The 14518-nt window shown below is 41.5% G+C and overlaps 1 long non-coding RNA gene across 1 annotated transcript; it reads right to left on the reverse strand.

The window, feature by feature from the left end:
• Positions 1-4255: 4255 nt before the first annotated feature.
• Positions 4256-12880, reverse strand: LOC120500506. The gene is made up of 2 exons (XR_005627112.1): positions 9159-12880; positions 4256-8590 (listed from the first exon to the last, which is right to left on the reverse strand). It is a non-coding gene; the product is annotated as an uncharacterized LOC120500506 (long non-coding RNA).
• Between the last annotated feature and the right edge of the window lie 1638 nt (positions 12881-14518).

Consider the following 14518-nt stretch of genomic DNA (forward strand, 5'->3'; position numbering starts at 1 on the left):
ACTCAACCCTTGCAAGTGCCCATCCTGGCATGAGACTGTTGCTCCACTGTTATGTAGGAAATGGGACCAGCTTTGTGGAGAGCAGCCTCTTGCCTGCTCCGGGTTATTGAACCAGCAGCTTGAAAGCCAAGCTCCCACAGCCCCAGAAACATCCTAAGAGTCTGCAAGCCTGAACTGTGGCCCTGTGAAGGACTGCACTTTCGAGCTAAGTAAAATATTTTTGATTAATTGTCTTCATTTTGTAGCAACTTGTTTGTCTGCATCAGTACCAGGGGGGGACAGGACCTGACTTTTTGAACAACTTTTGTTTGTCCCCAGCAGGCCTTGATACTCCTTGCCCATGTTATGCAAGGCTGGCCTACCCTGCAGGTGACAGAATTGTCTGAAGAACTAACACCACCTTTCTTTACAGACAGGGCCACTCTTTCAATGCCAACTGAATGGAAAGTGTTTGTCCATTTCTGTTTTCTTTTAACTTCCTCTGCAGAGATCTGGAGAGTACCTGCCTATAAATACTTGCTTATAGGGTACTTGGGAAACTACTGTCTTCCACAGGGATCATGTTTTCAAGTAATATTTTACAGAGGGGTAATAAAGGACCTGAATTTAATTTTTCTGCATCAGCATGTCAGTCATTCATTACTTTGACCAGGTGGAAAAGTCTCATCACAAAATAAAGGCAGCAGTATAAAGTGATGGTTTCAGAGAAAGCAGGATCCCAAAGCTAAAGGGCTCACAGTGTAATGGAGATATGCAATCTTTTCCAAATCAAAATAAGTAGTGATATCCACCAAATATGATATGCAAATTTTCAAGCCTTACTATAAAAACTTTTCCATTCAATTCTGAATGTGTTTCAGACTGGTCTATGAAGCAAAAAATATGTATTAAAACAGAGACTAGAATGTGTGACTGAATTCCAATTCAGTCTTTGCAACTGAATTCCAGACGTCATAGAATGATTTTCAAGATGTTACTCAAAGCAATGGAATATGTATTTAAAAGCAAGCTTAATCTTGACTGCATTTTGAATGAAAACATTCAGAAATTCATGCTAATGCATTTTTTTATTACACTTTAATTTTTTTACAGTATTCAAAAAAACAATTGGAAATTAAAGGCTGCAGTCCTGCAAATATCACCATTAACTTTAATAAAACTACCAGCATGCTGTTAGGGGCTGCTAAGTACCAGAATTAATAAATGTATATTTTCTTAAAAGTCTTTGCTGAAGCGGTACAAAACTGTGTCAGCATTAACAATGAAATCCTTCCAATTTTTCAAGATGTTGTTGAAAGTATCATGAATTTTTGAATACACATATCAATCAAAACAACCAGCCAAAAAAATTAAAGTTTTGGGAAAGACCAGACCTTTATTTGACAATACACTGCACAGAAATGGTTAGGACTCCCTGAAATGGATGCAAAAGATTTGCTGTGAACAGCTCACTTTGCTTTTGAGAAGTACAAGAGACAAAGAGTATTCCCAAAAAAATCACCATGTGTTTCACAGCCCCTAGAGAACATGGAAAAAAGACTTTAGAAATGTTTGTCCAGAGAAAGCACATAGAGAGTTTAAATCAGTTTCAGTAAACCTTGTAATAAGTCTCACTGTATTATTTTAAAGATTATTTAAGAAACTTAACCTATAATAGTAGTTTTTACAGTACTGTCATTCCTGAGTAAGAATTACTAATTTCTTGGTGCTGTTAATATACATTTGCTAATTGGAAAATGGTGGTCAGAGAGAATGTCAGAATTTTTTTTTTTAATCTTGTGCTTTACTTAGCCATTTTTCCTCTTTTGGGTGAAACAGTAGTGGTAGCTTTCATTCTTTGCCCTCATTACTCCATGAAATTATTATTCTGTGTGTGATTATCTTTCAGTCCAGATTGTACCTCACTCATGACACAAGGGTGGTAGGAGCATTCTGCCAGAAAGCAAAAGAAAAAAAGCTATAGAAGGACTATCTAAGTGAAAATGTTTGCAAGTCAAAGGGAGGGCACGTTTAACTTCACAAAAGAAAATGCTGGTTTCTGTTGTAATATTGGTTACACAATCACATAAGGTTTTATTTTTAAAAGCAAGTAAAAAAATTATAGTGCATCAGCTCTTTGACTGGTGTAAATCAAGATGGTTTTATTGACTTTGATGGAGCTATGTCGATTTATACCAGATGAGGATTTGGCCTACTGTATGGAGATATTTTTATTTCTCTTCTCACTCTATCAGTTAAAGAAAGGGTAATAATCAGCAAGCTGGAAGCAATTATGCGTGTGTGAGGAGGGGGTAGTTTCATAATAGCTAACTTGATATTATTTCCTGTAAAATGCATCAGGAGACTAAAGCCTGGAGCCTGCTGACCAGTTTGTTTTGTAAAGAAATATTTGTTCAAATCTGTTTATAATAATTTGTCAAATTATGGGCAGATTCAGCTGAAGCACTTGCCTTCCACTGACACCAGAGGCAGCAGTTCTGGAGCTGATCAGGGCACCAAGTGGCGCCCATAAGGGAAGACCCAGGCAAAATTTGGCTTTCACTTGCATCCGTGTAAATCTGGAATAATTCTACCAAAATCAGTGGAAATATTTTCTATTTACAAGTGTGCCTAAAAGCAAAATTTGGCACCATCTTCAACTGAGCATTTATAAGCTGTTTCTGGCAACAAATAAGGATGGGGGAGGGGAAGATTATTCATTGCAGATGCTTTGTAAGATTACCAGAGGCTTTCTGGTGACAATAAAGTCTACTAACATAGGCACTTTTGGAAAATGCTTTTGAAAATGTGATTTGAGGGTGTTTCCTGTTATCTTTTAATTCTTACATCATTTCATGGTGGTAAAAAATACTAACTAAGACCTCAAGTGAAATTACTTAAATTGTTCTCCTTACTGTGGTGAGGCAGATGAGTCCCAACCTGCAATACCAAGTGGACCAAAGCAATTCATGGCAAGCTAAGATTTCTGTGAAATCATCTTGGATGAATGCATTTCATAAGGTGCAGTTTAATTATTGTTAAGCAGCCACACATTGACAAGGGAGCTGAAGACAAAACAATCACAACTAAAATAAACTGAAAGACTTATGAATTTATTTTTAAGTTACAATGCAGATTATTCTAAAGTACCAATATTAGCACTATGAACACTAAAGTATACCAACCAGCTTTTGCAATATAGCTCATTCATCTGATCTCTTTGCTCTCAGGAATTATTTAATTTTTGCAATGTTTTTGTGATGTTTTAACTTAAGAATATAAATAAAGTGACTCCCTGCCCCACTAGGGTGAACATAGTTATACTAGGCTAATGGTGCTTTTAGCACTATAGCTTATACATATTTAACTACCTCTTTTTGAACTGATCTACAGGTAAATGAATCCCAAAACCAGCATGTAGGTGAACCCTGAGTTCGGAAATTATTATGCATAAGTGCAGCTCTTGCCCCAACTAGGGAGAGCCCCAAGGAGCCCTTCATCCCTGCACGGCCCTCTCCAGCCCTCCCTGCTGTGTCTCCCTAGAAGAGGGCAGGTAGCCTATTCATCAGGCCCTGGACTTGGATTTGAAGTATGTACATGTCTACCATTTCCTGGATCCTTTGGAAGCAAGGAAGTAGCAGAAAATTTCCAGGGAAAATTTGCTTATTTTGGGATTATTTTTTTTAATAGCTTCAATGAAACTGTCTTAAAACCAAAACAAGGCGTTGTTTCAGCTAGGGCAGGTGATGGCATTGTGACATTGAATTTAAATCCACCTTCCTGTAGTGAATATGGAACTTTACCTAGAAAGTGCTGCCTGGTTTATTCTGTGTGATGCTTCAATGCATCGTTCACTAATTGTCTTACTCAGTTTTCCAGCTATGCATGGAAATTCATGGAGTGTTTTTTCCCAGTAAGTTTCAAATGTATATGCTGTTCTACACTGAAAAAGATAACTGTGAGGTCATTATCATCTTTTCTAGTGAGAACATAGACTAGAAAAATTAATTAAATAATGTAACCAGCAGCTACATTGATTGACTGAATTTCTATGATTATATCTGTGTACATAGGGACATGTGTTATATGTATAAATGAATTATTCTATTTTTTATAAATGCATGCACTCAACTCTTTTTACTATTTAATATATTGCACAAAATATAACTGCTTACAGACAGTATTCCTAAAATCAATACCACAAAATCAATTCACACTAAGAATAATTTAAAAGGATGAGAAAACTTTGATTATTTTTCTGTTTAGGTTTCAGATCTTTACAGGGAAAAAAAAAAAAAAAGATTAAAAGATCTCTTTCAAACCTGGTGTGTGCTGTAAAGATGATGTTCCAGCTAATTTTGACGTGGACAGAGGTTACAACTGAAGTCAGGAATAGAGAGAAGATTAAATTCTAAACCATGACCCTGTTTTCATAGCAACGTATTAAGGAAACAGAATGACATACCTAAACCAAAGCATTTCTAAGTAAAGGCATCTGTCAGATTTTTCCATGAGCTATAGGCAGTTTATGATGTACTGTGATGGTCAGATTTCTGCATTTTAGTATTGTTCAGCTTTCACGGTAAGTGGTCTAAAGCCTGAAGATGAATTTCAGAGATAAACTGAACAGTAGCCAGAAAAAAGGTTAATATCACGGAAGTAACAGGTTTATATGTGTCAGCTAACTTGAGAAAAAACTAGAAGAGGTGATCATTAAATCAAGTGAAGCTTGAATGTATGAATGAATTTGAGTTTGGTGTTAAACTACATCGAGGGTCAGGTACTACACCAATATCTAATCCTGTACATACCACTGGAGTTGGTGCTTAGAGCAGCAGAACTTCATGTTGTAAGCACAAGTTCTCATGGGGAATATCTGTGGCATACACTGCATCCCTGTTTTGTCCTGACCAGGGACCAAGATAATCCTGTCACCAGGGAGAGCTGAAGTCTGCTGAGAGATCTCTAAAAGCCACCTCTTGTGGTCCTGCAGGAACCACTGCTAATCACTTGAGGCTTTGTTCACTTGCTGTTACCCAGATGCAGAAGAGGACCCAAGCAGCAGCTGAACCCCCTAGCCAGGAAGGACTTGGGTAAAAACTGACAAAAGTACCAGATTTCCCTTCCAAGTGCTCTAGCCTGATCTGAGAAGAAATATTAATCATATCTTTACTGTCTAAAATAGAGAAATAGAGTTCAGCTATTCTGAGATACATATTTAAGGTTCTGGAGGCCTCACAATTTATTTTTTTTTTAATTGTTCTTTCATTGGTTAGTTGGATTTGGTTGATTTTTTTTTCTTTAACTACACATGTAATTAACTGGTTTACCAGTTAGAAATAAATCTTTGAAAGCAAGAGACATCCACCTCTTTACAGTTACCATGCTCCCTTAGGTATTATGAAGAGTGGAACAAATAGGGCTGGAAGAGATCTCTGAGGGTCATCTATTCAAACACAGGTTGAAATAGCAAAGATAAAATTGCTGGAATATTTTCACTCATATTATCTGTTTCTAGTGTGCAGCCTGAATCTGACTCTACTACAAGGTTTTACTAAATGCATTACTGTGGGACTTAAGAGTTCCTCTGGAAGAAATGCAAACAGAAGTGGAAGTAACAGAATGACCTCTAAATGCTATTGCTCAGCTTGATTTCCAATTGAGTATCAGTTTAAAAATTTAATTTGTAAATTTCGGTTAGTCCCGAAATTTAAGAAGCTAGTGTCAAAGCCCATAGAGCCTGAGACCAAGTACAGTCTAATTACCAGGCTGGAATTTTTAAATTACTGCAGATAAGAGTATTGGGGGAAAACTGTCATGATTCAGAATTCAGAAACCACATCCTCCCTATTCTCTGGCCATCCCACTCAGCCTGTGAGAGGGAGTGTTCAGAGTGGAGTAAGTGAAGGCAGATAACCACATCCCCAATCTGCTGTCATCCTCAGACAGCAGAATTTCCGATGATGTGCCTTCTGCTTACCAAAGACAAGTGATCAAATCAAAGAGGGTTTAAGTAACCTCACTTGTCAACAGGTGCCTTCACCATAATTACTTGTTGGCCTTTTGCCAACAGGCAAAATTTCAATTGGCTTTTTAGCAAATTTCTGCCATATCTCCACTTAGAAAACTCAAGATGAAATCAGCTAAAATGTGTACAATTTAAGACATCTTAAATTCTACACAGCTCCTCTCATTCAAGAGCAAAGGATCTGCAAAACTCTAACATATCTCCCCTACTTAGGTATCACAGTCACAAATCTCTTTCGCCAGGTAGCAGAACAGGATTTGAGCATTTGTGAGGGAAATTCTCATTTACAGCTTTGTGTTTTTGCACAAGCCCACCGTTGTTACTGGCTTAATACAAAACCCTGGGCTGTGAACAGGAAGGGATGAGGTGTGTTACCCACCTTGCTCCACTCTGCAGGGAAAAGTAGCAAGCTGCTCATGCTAATGCACTGAACTGCTTGGCTAGATTTGGCAGACATGCCTATCCAAGTTTTGGTTCATTATGAGCAGATCCTACTAAGTAGCATCAAACTAAAGCCGCTTGATTTGAACTGGAAACCTCCATCTTGGGACTGAATGCATTTTAAAGGCCCTGACAGATGGGCTCTGCCGAGTGAACAGCAGCAATCTGTAACGCTTTAGCTCCCCCATGTCTGCTGTGCCCTCTCCCAGTGCCGTCTGTCCCAGCAGCAGGGGAAACGAGCAGATGCTGGGAAGGGCACAGAAGGCCTGTGCAGGGTGAGGCAGCAAGCCCCTGCTTTGGCCACTGCTAGGGCAAGGGCCCTGGCAGTGAGGCGTGGGAGATGGCAGGCAGACAACGTGTAACCATCGCTGCTAAACACTTACCTGATTTGCCAAAACCTGCTGTAGCTGCCTCGTGTGGCACCTTCTTCACACGCATAATTATTTGACCACAGTCAAAGTTTTTGCTTAAAGCAAAGAATATGAGAGTGCTGGTGCAGTGCAGGAGGAGAGCAGAATGTGTTTTAAAGCCTTTTCACAGCTTTGATCTGAAACCTTTTGGTTTCCAGTTAAACCCATCTTGCTCTGCCAGCAGCAATCCTCACAGGAACACAAACAAGGGCCCTGTCTCCTCCCTCTTGCAACACTCACACCCTCTGTGTCTGGGCTTACCTGCCAAATTTTGTGCATCTCTGTGTCTGGCACCTATGCAAATTAAGCAATCTGTGTCTAATGTGTACATTGTCATAAATATGATTTCTGAAAAAAACACTGGCAGGGGTGTTTAAAAGTATTAGGCTGAGCCTTGTCTTTGCAGGGAGAGCTCCTAAGACCAGGGTCTGAGTGCACTGGAGATGGGAAAGAGCCTTCTTGATAGCCAGTCTGGAAACCTTTCTCTGGAAAACACAGGTAACAGGTGCATCCAATGGCTCCTAGGGGTCTCTTCCAGCTCAGGATTTTCACTGGCCAATGAGCATAGCAGTGGAAGACCAGAACTTTATAGAGGGCTGTTACCCGTGGAAGGAGGAGTGTTGACTGCTATCCCATGCTATACACTCATTAGGTGCTGCCAGAACTCTGCTGATTTCTTGCTACCTCTTCCCCCTAATCCACCTCTTCCTCTTGATTGGATGTCAGTGCTCTAAAACTGTCCTGGGAACAGGGAGCACACAGAGGAGAAAGGGATGGCTGTCCATCAGCTGTGCATCACCCCAGCTCCCAGGGACAGATATGTAGACTCCTTGCCTGGAAAAATCTTCCCCTAATTCTTTAAGAACAAGCCCTCCTGTTGCTGATTTCTCCTAATTTTCCTCCTGCCTTGCCCCTTCCCCACCTCACAGGAAGACTGGTTGGGAACTAATATCCAGGTGAACCAGTTTGGGCAGAAAGAGATCCCAGTCTATTGACCTCTGTACTCCAACTTCCCTCACCAAGGGGTGAGGTAATTGGATAGCTCATATACCTTTCTGACAACATTGTAGGAAGAGTAAAGGAAACATAACAGGGAGAGGTGGGATGGTTCTGCAAGGCAGGGGAGAAAAAACAGGTCAGGTCATGCCAGAAGCAAAGTGAGAATTTATGGGGAGAAGTCCTCACTGACTTAGCAAACTCAATGGCAGCAGCCACAGACAGATGGCTGCTCAGGGCTGGGAGTGATGGAAAGGGCTCAGCTGTGGGGCAGTGCTGAACAGGGCTGAGCACTAGGCTCAGGTCATTGCTGCATCTGGAGGCCTTACCTCCTCTCTGGGGCACTGAGCAGTGTATGATTGCTCTTCCCACCAGACAGCCACCAGGCTGCTCTGGTGATGCTGAGAAGTTTGCACCTTGTTTCTCCTGTGCTGTGATCACAGCAGTAAGATGATCACATGTAAGGTGATTCCCATGCACTGGAAATACTTGTTTTGGAGCCTAGATATCTCTGACAGTTAATTTAGGCTGTGAGCAGGGATATCATCCACACACACAGGATATTTGTCTGCTCTCCTCTCTGCCAAGGCCCTTCATTACTATTAAGGCCTACATGGGGAAGAGACAGAATTAGTTTCTGACCAGCTCTGTCTTCTCCATTCCCTCCATGCCCTTTGCAGCCACTTGCATGAAGGATGAAGGAATAATCCCAAGTCTGGATACCACATCACTGTAGCTGCAAGAGAGTAAAATAAAGTAAATCCTTATTAGTGAAAGGCAATTAGCTCTGGGTTGAATGGTCTGCTTCAAAGTCTCAGTAAAATACATCTTTCTAGCTACTAAATACTCATCCCTATTATCTGTGAGAGCTAAACCATATGCACAGTTATGATTAAATGTGGGTACTGCAACTAACTTCTGTTAATTTAGAGCAGGACTATCAACTCAAAGCAGTAAGTGGTAAGAACATTCTTCTGTTACGAGAGTTTCAGGGTGACATCAACTGTTTTGCATGCAAAGTTTGGGTGAAACAATTGACCAGGAAAGAAAACCCCACTGAACAAAACCAAAAACAAGACACAACCAGGAAGAGAAAACTAATGCAGTGTTGGATTTTATATCATACATGTACAGTAAAAGAGGATCTGTTTGAAAGGGATTGGGAAATTTTACAGAAACCATCTTGTTATCTATTTAAGTAAAACCAGACCTAATTATCAGGCTGTGCTCAGTCATGCTGCTCCTGTTAGCACAGCCTTCTCTGAAAGTGAGCACAAATCAAGTAATTTTAGGGTTCCTCTTACCTGCAGAAAAATCTGAGGATGGAAAGGAAGAAAATAGTAGCCTTAAGAGGTATTTTCAGCCTTCTAGACATTAGCTGGTAGTAGAGACCACGGGGCTGCTAACCAAATCACGTTTGGCTATTCTGCAATTTTAAATATTATTTAATTAGAGCAAGCAAATACAGATAATGCAGAAATTCAAAGGTACCTCAAATCCATTTTTGTACTTTCTCTCTCAGCACATATCTTTGGCTGTAGCTCAGGGTCTGAACATCTGTGCATGAACTGGTTTAAAGATCCATCTTCAGAAATCTCGATGCTCAGAGTTGAAGGTGGAGAGCCAATACTCAGATGAGAACTGGAGGAAATTCAGTGAAGTCTTGCACACACAGAGTTACACCAGTAGGCAGCCAAACCAGCCCACCCCTCTTTAATTGTATCTAACAATTCCCATGCTCAGGACCATCTAATGGGTCACGGTGGCTCTTACATTGTGTCAACTTTGTACTGCAGAGATACTCCAGTTCACTCTGTTACCTGATGGGAAGGGATGAGAGGCTTGCAGCAGCCCCATTTGCTGGTGCCAGCCTTCTGGCACCTAAGCTAGCAGGTCTCCCATTTCCATGCACGCCTGAGGCACTGGTTCCAGGGCAGCAGTGCAGCAAACCTCACTGCAGAGACACACCAGCATCTGAGTCGAGGCATGGACCAGAACACAGGCTGAAAACTTCAGGGCATGAGCTGAGGTTCCTCTCCAAAGCTGTCACTCATCAGGAAGCATTAAGCAAGAGCCAGGGGAGTCAGAGTTAGAAAACAACCCTGTAAAAGAAGCAGAACATAGCAAAGCTGGCAGCAGCCAGGGACAGGCCAAGAGGCTGGATCACACCAGTGCACAGGAAGAGCTGAAAAGGGAGGAGCAGGGACCATGCAGCAGCAGCATGAAGCGGCCTGACAGCTGGATCTAGGAGCAGAAGATGCTGTACTCAGAGTCTGCGTGGAAAAAAAAAAAGCTATAGCTGAAAGGTAACTTCCCAGCTATATTCCCCAGCTGAGCATATGCAAGTAAAAAGGCAGAGGCAGCACTAGAAGCTGCTATTAACACCATCACAGCTAAATGTCAGAAGTAGCCTAGAGAGGGAACTTCACTCTGCAAAATGCATAGCTGTGAAATCCATCGACAAAACTGATGTCTGCTTCTATTAGTACCACAACAGCAGTTTGACCTAAATAGTAATTTCTGTTTGGCATTGAAAGACAAACAGGAATAAGGTCCAAAATATGAGTCATTAAAAATAAAAAAGGCCAACTACATGTACTGTACTCCACTCCTTCCCAAAAGGGGGCCAAAAGCTGTACATATTTGGGATTCTTCCATAGCAAATCTTAATGCCACCTCAGAATTTTTGGCTGACACCTTGATGACACAGAAGTAGAGAGTCAGCCTATGACACAGAGATTTTAAATAGACAGTGGTGGTCCTTACTAATTTCAGTAAGTGCATTAAGAAACACAGACTCACAGTGTTGCAACACCACATGTTGTGCTCACACATGCGGCAGTTTTGACCATAAAATCCTTGAATGCTTGGCAACCCCCTCATTGCCTGGCTCTGGTTTGGATTTTTTTGCTGATGACCTTTTGGGTTATTGCCCTGGCAAGAATGGAGAGCTGACAATGACCTACCAGTCACTAGTTCAGTCTTTCTAACATACACAAGTGAGAAAGAATCAGTGGAAATGCCCAAGATGCTCCTGTGTAGACTTCTGAGAGTGACACCCCTAGTGCATATATGCAACATAGTAGTTCAAGATTACTTGAGCTTACTAGCTCAAATAATTGTTCTTCTTAATTACCACAGCTCCTAACTGAAATGTACTTACTATTCAAAATGCTTTCAAAATTACAAAGCTGATGTACTTGTTTAGTTACATCCTCAGCATGTACACCTTACACAGGACTGAAAGAAAACATGCAGGCATCTGTGATCTCGAGTAGAGAATACATCCAACCCCAGTTGGTTGGCAAGCACTTCCACAACATCATGCTTAAGTCTCCTTATAAGATACTAAGTCTGATGTTTTGTTAACTTTCTGTTTAGATTACTATTAAAATTAGTAATTTTTTCTTTGTTAGTTTCTTTGTTCAAGCAGTTGGAAGCAGGCAGCTCCACCCAAATTCTTCATTACACCAGTGCCCTTAAAATGTTTATCTGTGTGTCAGCTTGGTGCTTGTGTCTTAAAATTGTTTTGCCAGGAAACCGTCAGTGATGTTCTGTTCCCCTCCCTTAGCCCCTACCCCGCCAGTAAATTGTGTACTACTTATCTTCTTAATGTCATTTTTAAAATAGAGATTATTTATTTTAACGGCTATCTATTTTCATGCTCCCAATTTTAAGTCCCTAAAAATACTGACCACAAAAAATGCACTCAGCAATCCTACAGCAGACCACGTTTGTGTAATTACCTCGTTTACACAATCACAATAACTACACAAAATTCAATGCCCCATCTGAAAAATAGGAAATATTATTTCCTTTCTTCTACCTTTGTCTACGTACATAGCTGACTCTTGAGGATAAGCAGAGTCTCATTATGTTGGTGGATATATATACACACATACACAATATATATGCTCACACAATACTGCAGATAATTGGGGCCTGATTTCTGTCAGGGCTGCTAGCAACTCTGGTAAATTATTGTACTTCAAATTTTGGCATGAAATCTCCTGCCAACTTTTCCCATCTTTGCTCTTTCCAGCTCAGGCTGACAGTTTTGGCTGGCTGCCTTCCCTGCTTGGGTAAAACCCTGGAAGCACAGCTGAGCAAAGATGCAGAACCTTCCCTCTCCCCCACCTGCCCCATAGGTGTTCGGTGGGGCTTGAGCCAGGTGATGGAAAGTAAACCATCACAGCCACATTCATAGAGAGAGGGACAGATCAGAAGAACCTGGACCTCTGATGCACCCTGTGATGAAGAATGAAAATGTTTTCTTCTTCTGTCCCACCACATGGAAGGAGGGGAGTCTGCAGAGAAGCATGAATGCAAAAATCCCCCAGACAGGGTCTCCAGGTAAAGTAGCACCACAGCCGTGGGAGCTGGGACATCACACAGGTCATGCACCAGAAAAAAAGGGGGGAAGCAAATGCTTAGTACAAAAGACTTACAACTAATAGTAAACTTCTGGGTTTGGGGTTTTAATATCTCTTTGTTGGATGGGGAATGACTCCAGCATAGAGAACTCCTACATTACAAGCTACAAGGGACACTGGAGGTGATCAGTTCTAACTAAGCCGTCCAGCATACTGCTACCTTGTTCCTGTTGGAAAAGACTCACCCCTAGGGTGACACAAACATGTCAATTTTTTAAGATATACAAGCTGCACTGAGTTTCTGCGAAGGAATTTAAAAAACATGTGCACTTAAGCATGATGTTCCATCTCCCTTCCCCAAAAACACTGTGTCACATTAATCTGCTCTCAAATAATGAATGAGTGGAAGTATAGACATTTCCAGGAGCATTTAACATGCATTTGTTGGAAAAGCAGCACTGCCTTCTTCTCCCACTTATTTCTACAATAAGCAGAGGGCTTGTGACAGCCCAAGGGCATATGAGAGGCCATTTGTTAAAATGCTGGCAAAGAGTACTGGCATTGTGCATGTCAACTCCTGCTTTACCAAGGGTGGGCAGGGGGCAGCCAGAGCCTGAGTCTGTTGTGAGGCCTCAGAGATGAGATGGAGCAGGGTCTGCTCTTTTCACTGGAGTCCTCACCAACCTGGACCTCTGATGCACCTTGTGATGAAGAATGAAAACTGTTTTCTTCTTCTGTCCCACCACATGGAAGGAGGGGAGTCTGCAGAGAAGCATGAATGCAAAAATCCCCCAGACAGGATCTCCAGGTAAAGTAGTACCACAGCTGTGGGAGCTGGGACATCACACAGGTAATGCACCAGAAAAAAAGGGGGGAAGCAAATTCTTAGTACAAAAGACTTACAACTAATAGTAAACTTCTGGGTTTGGGGTTTTAATATCTCTTTGTTGGATGGGGAATGACTCCAGCATGTGTTCACATAGAGAATTCCTACATTACAAGCTACAAGGGACACTGGAGGTGATCAGTTCTAACTAAGCCTTCCAGCGTACTGCTACCTTGTTCCTGTTGGAAAAGACTCACCCCTAGGGTGACACAAACATGTCAATTTTTTAAGATATACAAGCTGCACTGAGTTTCTGCGAAGGAATTTAAAAAACATGTGCACTTAAGCATGATGTTCCATCTCCCTTCCCCAAAAACACTGTGTCACATTAATCTGCTCTCAAATAATGAATGAGTGGAAGTATAGACATTTCCAGGAGCATTTAACATGCATTTGTTGGAAAAGCAGCACTGCCTTCTTCTCCCACTTATTTCTACAATAAGCAGAGGGCTTGTGACAGCCCAAGGGCATATGAGAGGCCATTTGTTAAAATGCTGGCAAAGAGTACTGGCATTGTGCATGTCAACTCCTGCTTTACCAAGGGTGGGCAGGGGGCAGCCAGAGCCTGAGTCTGTTGTGAGGCCTCAGAGATGAGATGGAGCAGGGTCTGCTCTTTTCACTGGAGTCCCCACCAGAAATTCCTGGATAGTACAAAGCAACCCCTTAAAATTTTTTCTGTCATTATTCCAGCCTGCAGTGAACCCTAGAAGCTGCTCAGCTGAAGTTACCAGTCACATTTTCTATTATTGTCTTCCAGTAACAGAGAAAACGTGCAGGCTGCAGCCACACTCAGGCACAGCTCCTGCTGCACCATGGGCTGGTCCTGGCACTGGCAGCAGTGAGAGAAAAGACAGCTGAGAAGAGACAAGAGACAGGAGAAACCTAGGAAAGAGAGAATGATACAAATGGTGAGGAATGAAGGAGCTGGATTTGGGTTTTTTCCAGCTTGCTCCACTGTCAAGTTTTCCTCAGCATGGGCCATTGGCCCCTTCCAGTATTGCTTACTGTGAAAAAAGGCACATGGAAAATGACACACCTTAGAGCCAGGCTGTTCTCACTAGGCATTTGGTGATTTTTTGAAAACAGTCTCAAGTAAAGATATTTACAACATCTCCTGCCTGCAAAGTGAATTTATCATCCTGACTTTTTTTGTCCTACTACAATGGATCCAGAATATTTTTTCTTCTTCTTCTTCTTCTTTTACTACTACAGAGTACTTCTTTTATTACTACTACTACTAGTTCTTGATGGGTTCAAATTTCAGATGGCTCTTTCTGCAGAAACCAGGGTACTGCATGGGAAGTTAGGCTACTGGGGAATAGCAGAGTTGCCTTCCATGTGTGAAAAGAACTTCTGGCGATTATAAGTGCTGCAGATATGCATCTCCCTCATTATTATTTTCTAA

Source organism: Passer montanus, unplaced genomic scaffold (genome assembly GCF_014805655.1).
Source record: "Passer montanus isolate IOZ18808 unplaced genomic scaffold, ASM1480565v1 scaffold18, whole genome shotgun sequence".
Taxonomy (NCBI): Eukaryota; Metazoa; Chordata; class Aves; order Passeriformes; family Passeridae; genus Passer; species Passer montanus.